Source organism: Lathyrus oleraceus, chromosome 7, assembly GCF_024323335.1.
Source record: "Lathyrus oleraceus cultivar Zhongwan6 chromosome 7, CAAS_Psat_ZW6_1.0, whole genome shotgun sequence".
In the NCBI taxonomy this organism is placed as follows: domain Eukaryota; kingdom Viridiplantae; phylum Streptophyta; class Magnoliopsida; order Fabales; family Fabaceae; genus Lathyrus; species Lathyrus oleraceus.
Window position 1 is genome coordinate 411,752,790 of NC_066585.1, and position 5,352 is coordinate 411,758,141.

General features: G+C 39.3%; 1 non-coding gene across 1 annotated transcript; it reads left to right on the forward strand.

Annotated features, from left to right (window-relative positions):
* The first annotated feature begins 4,425 nt into the window (after positions 1-4,425).
* On the forward strand, positions 4,426-4,532 carry LOC127109225 (small nucleolar RNA R71). The gene has a single exon (XR_007796562.1). It is a non-coding gene; the product is annotated as a small nucleolar RNA R71 (small nucleolar RNA).
* Positions 4,533-5,352: the final 820 nt, after the last annotated feature.

The following is a 5,352-nucleotide window of genomic DNA, read 5'->3' on the forward strand; positions in this document are numbered from 1 at the left end:
TTTGTCGTGCCAGGCTTTTGTTCTCTCTTTGTGTATTTTTGCATTCTCGTAGGCAGATTTCCTAAGTTCAAAGTTTTAATGGCCCAATAGGCCTTATGCTCTAACTCGAAGGGTAAGTGACAGGATTTTCCATAAATTAGTTGGCAAGGAGTTGTTCCTATATGGGTTTTGAAAGCGGTTCGGTAGGCCCATAATGCTTCTTGAAGCTTCTGAGACCAGTCTCTCCTAGAGATAGAAATAGTTTTCTCTAGGATTTGTTTTATCTCCCTATTGGATACTTCTACTTGGCCACTGGTTTGTGGATGGTATGGTGTTGCTACTATATGCCTTACTCCATATTTTCTTAAAAGTTTGTCAAATATCCTTGATATGAAGTGTGATCCTCCATCGCTTATGACTAAACGGGGTGTTCCAAATCTAGGGAAAATATAGTTTTTAAATAACTTGATCACTACCCTAGTGTCGTTTGTGGGTGCAGCTATAACTTCAATCCACTTAGACACATAGTCTACAACTACTAAGATATACTTGTTTCCTAAGGATGGTGGGAAAGGTCCCATGAAATCTATACCCCATACATCGAAGAGTTCTACTTCCTGAATGTTTCTTAGAGGCATTTCATCACGCCTTGAAATGTTTCCAGTGCATTGGCATCTATCACATTTGACAATGCAAGCATAGACATCACGTCACATGGTAGGCTAGAATATGCCATCTTGAAGAATCTTGGCGTATGTCTTAGAAGTGCTCGCATCTCCATCATAGGGTGCAGAATGACAATGCTCGATAATACTATTTCCCTCTTCTTCTGAAACGCAACGGAAAAAAATGCCATCTTTACCCCTTTTGAAAAGGAGCGGTTCGTCCCAATAGAAGTTTCTCACATCGTGGAAGAATTTCTTCTTGCGGTGGTAGTCAAGATCAGGGGGTACAATATCAGCAACCAGGTAATTAACGAAGTCTGCATACCAGGGTACGTTACTTATTGCTAAGGAATTTTGGGAGTACTCATTAGAGCCTAGGTTATTATCTTCAATGGTTTCTAGTCTAACTATTAGTCTATCATAGGCGAAATTATCGTTTATGGGTACTAAGTCTGGTTTTAGATGTTCTAGCCTAAAAAGGTGATCGACTACTACATTTTCAGTGCCTTTTTTATCTCTTATATCTAAATCGAACTCTTGTAGTAATAGAATCCATCAGAGCAACCTGGGCTTGGCATCTTTTTTACTTAATAGGTAACGGATGGCAGCTTGATCGATGTAAACTATAATTTTTGCTCCTACTAGATAAGATCTAAATTTGTCTATAGCGAAAACTACAGCGAGTAATTCCTTTTCAGTTGTTGCATAGTTATGTTGGGCAGCGTCTAGGGTTCTACTGGCATAATAAATGGCATGTAATTTTTTATCTTTCCTTTGTCCTAGAACGACTCCAACTGTATAATCACTAGCATCGCACATTATCTCAAAAGGTTCTGACCAATCAGGTGGTTTCATAATGGGTGTAGATACTAATGCTTGCCTTAAAAGATTAAATGCGTCATTACATTTTCCATCGAAAATGAATTCAACATCTTTCATTAAAAGTCCAGTTAAAGGTTTAGTTATTTTGGAGAAGTCCTTGGTGAAACGCCGGTAGAATCCAGCGTGTCCAAGAAAGCTTCGGACTTCTCTGATAGTATTGGGTGGTTTTAGGTTTTCTATAACTTCTATCTTAGCTCTATCTACCTCTATACCTTTTTCGGAAATTATATGTCCTAAAACAATTCCTTCGGTTACCATGAAATGACACTTTTCCCAGTTTAGCACGAGGTTTACCTCCACGCATCTCTCCAGGATTTTCTCAAGGTTAGCAAGACAATTGTGGAAATCAAATCCGCAAACCGAGAAATCATCCATAAATACTTCCATGATACCATCTAGGTAATCTGCAAAGATTGACATCATGCAGCGTTGGAAAGTAGCTGGGGCATTACAGAGGCCGAATGGCATTCGTCTGTAGGCAAAAGTTCCATAAGGGCATGTAAAGGTAGTTTTTTCTTGATCTTCGGGGTGGATAGGTATTTGGAAGAATCCAGAGTATCCATCTAGATAGCAGAAGTAAGACTGACTGGCTAGATGCTCCAACATCTGGTCTATAAATGGTAAAGGGAAATGATCCTTCCTGGTTGCTTTATTTAGTTTTCTATAATCTATACACATCCGCCACCCTCCTTCTAACCGTTTTGCTACATGTTCGCCTTTATCGTTTTGTACGACTGTGATGCCTCCTTTTTTAGGTACTACATGCACAGGGCTCACCCACTTACTATCCGAGATCTGGTAGATTATACCTGCCTCAAGTAACTTAAGAACTTCCTTTTTAACAACATCACTCATTATAGGGTTTATTCTTCTCTGATGTTCTCTAGAGGGTTTTAAATCTTCTTCGAGCGAAATCCGATGCATGCATACGAATGGGCTTATACCTTTCAGGTCAGAGATATTATATCCTAAGGCTGAGGGATATCTTTGTAAAACATCTAAAAGTTGGTTTGTTTCCTCTTGGCTCAAGGTAGCAGTGACTATAACTGGACGGTTCATCTCTTCATCGAGGAACTCATATCTCAGATTCTTAGGCAGTTCCTTAAGTTCTAAGGTTGGCTTCTTAGGGCATGGCATAGGATCTGGGGTAAGGGATAAACATTCGTAAAGTTTATCATCGATGTAGGGTTTCTTAAAGTCATCATCTTCCATTATGAGAGTTGATGGTAACTTAATTGTTTTTATAATTTCTTCTTGTTCTAATTCTCTAACACATTCATCAATGATATCTAAGGCATAACACGCGTCTCCCATCACCGGTGCCATAAGAAATTTCGAAAGTATAAATTCTATTTTCTCATCACCTACCTCAAAGGTCAACTTTCCTCTCTTGACATCTATTATGGCTCCTGTAGTTGATAAGAATGGTCTACCTAGAAGGATCGGTATATCATTGTCCTCTTTGATGTCCATGACAACAAAATTAGTAGGGATAAATAACTAACCTATCCTAACAGGGACATCTTCTAAAATGCCTATCAGATACTTAACAGATCTATCGGCTAACTGAAGTGACATCTTAGTAGGCTGTAATTCTCCTAAGTTTAACCTCTCACAAACTGCTAAAGGCATTAAGCTCACACTAGCTCCTAAGTCTAGAAAAGCTTTTTCGATGACATGACTTCCCAAAAGACAAGGAATGGAGAAATTTCCAGGATCTTTATCTTTTTTTGCAAATTTATTCTCGGAAATGGCATTACATTCCAAAGGCTTCGGATCGTCAAGTATACGTTTGTTGGTAAGGATGTCTTTGAGAAACTTTGCATAAGAAGGTATTTGGGTGATGGCTTCTGTGAAAGGGATTTCTACGTGATGTTTTTCTCTAATTTTAATAAATTTTTTATATTAGTTATTGATCTGTGTTTGTTTGAGTCTTTGCGGATATGGTATGGTGGTTTATATGGCGGGGGTGGTACGTAAGTTTTATCTTTAGGTTTTTCTCTTTTTTCTTGACCTTACTGGTTTTCAGATTCCTCTGGTTCCTTTACTTCGTCCGGGGGTTTGGTATATTCCTTAGAAGTTTCGGGTTCACTCAATCTAGGGTTTGGTGGCTCATCATAAGTGTTCCCACTTTGTAGGGTAATGGCATTGGCTTGTCCTCTCGGATTCTGTTGAGGTTGTCCAGGGAATTGTCGTCCAGGTGTAGTCTGTGGGGCTTGGTTTAAAGCTACCTGAGAGATCTGGGTTTCAAGCATGTTAGTATGAGTAACTATTTGGTCAACCTTGGTTCCTAACTGGGTAATCAGTTCGTTAACATGAATGTTCTGGTTCATGAACTCCTTGTTTTGTTGGGTTTGAGCGGTGATAAAATTTTCCATAATTTTCTCAAGGCTCGGCTTTGGTGGTACAGGGTGCATTATTTTGGATTGGGTTATTGTTTTTATAGGAGAAGTTCGGGTGATTCCTCCATCTAGGGTTATAACTATTCGAGTATGGGTTCCCTTGGGTGTAGTTCACTTGCTCAGAGTGGGTTTCGTTTAATAGACTGCATTCTGCAGATTGGTGTCCTTTGGTTCCACATATCTCACAATCCGACGAAACTGCGGCTACAGGGTTCGGGTTTACGCACATATGCTCGACCTTAAGGGCTAATGCGTCCATTTTAGCTTGCATCATGTCTATAGAGCTTAGTTCATGCACTCCCCCTTGGGCTTCTTTCTTCTCAATTGTCGCTCATTTGACTCCCCATGATTGATGGTTTTGAGCCATATCTTCGATGAGGGCACTAGCCTCAGGATAAGGTTTGTTCATCAATGCACCTCCTACGGCAGCGTCGATGGTCATCTTAGTGTTATAGTGAAGTCCATTATAGAAGGTTTGAATGATTAACCAATTTTCTAAACCATGATGTGTGCATGCTCTTAACAACTCTTTATATATCTCCCAAGCTTCGAACAACGATTCTCCTTGGTTCTGGGTAAATCTAGTTATATGGTTTCGAAGAACGGCGGTCTTACTTGGGGGAAAGTATCTAGCAAGAAAAACTCTTCTAAGGTTATCCCAAGTTGTAATGGAATTGGGTTGAAGGGAATCTAACCATGATAGAGCTTTATTTTTGAGGGAAAAAGGGAATAATCTTAAACGGATTACCTCAGGAGAAGCTCCATTGGTTTTAAAAGTGTCTGCTAATTGAAGAAATATTTTTAAATGTTGGTTTCGGTTCTCAGTAGCAAGATCTGCGAATTGTCTCTGTTGCACTAGTTGCAACAGGGATGGTTTAAGTTCGATATTATTAGCTGGTATGGTTGGGTTTACTATACTAGAACTAGGTTCTTCGTTGGATGGTTTGGCGAAGTCTTTAAGAGGTCTTTGGTTTTGATCTTCGGCCATAGCTCTCCTAATTCTATGAAAGAATAAACGTGCGCGAGCGTAACGTTCAGGTTCCGCTAGAGGATATACTAAGCTTCTGGTACTGCGAGCTTTTCGCATTGACCAGCGGGAAATAGCCTATGTATAAACGATATAACAACAGGGTAATGAAATTTGACGAAATTGGTCCCCGACAACGGCGCCAAAAACATGATGCGTGCTTTTCGCTAGTATATGAACGTGTCAGAGTAATATAAAAGATTGTCGAATCCACAGAGACTAAGTGTCAATCTTTCGTTATCTATTGTTATGGTGTTTATCAAAGGCAATCAAAATAGGTGTTTTTAGAGTGTGCAATGAAAAGTAAAGTGTTGAATAAAGTTCAATTAATAAAGACAGGGTCGAACGTAATTCACATAATCAATTAATAATCCAAGTACTTGCTAATAGGACTACT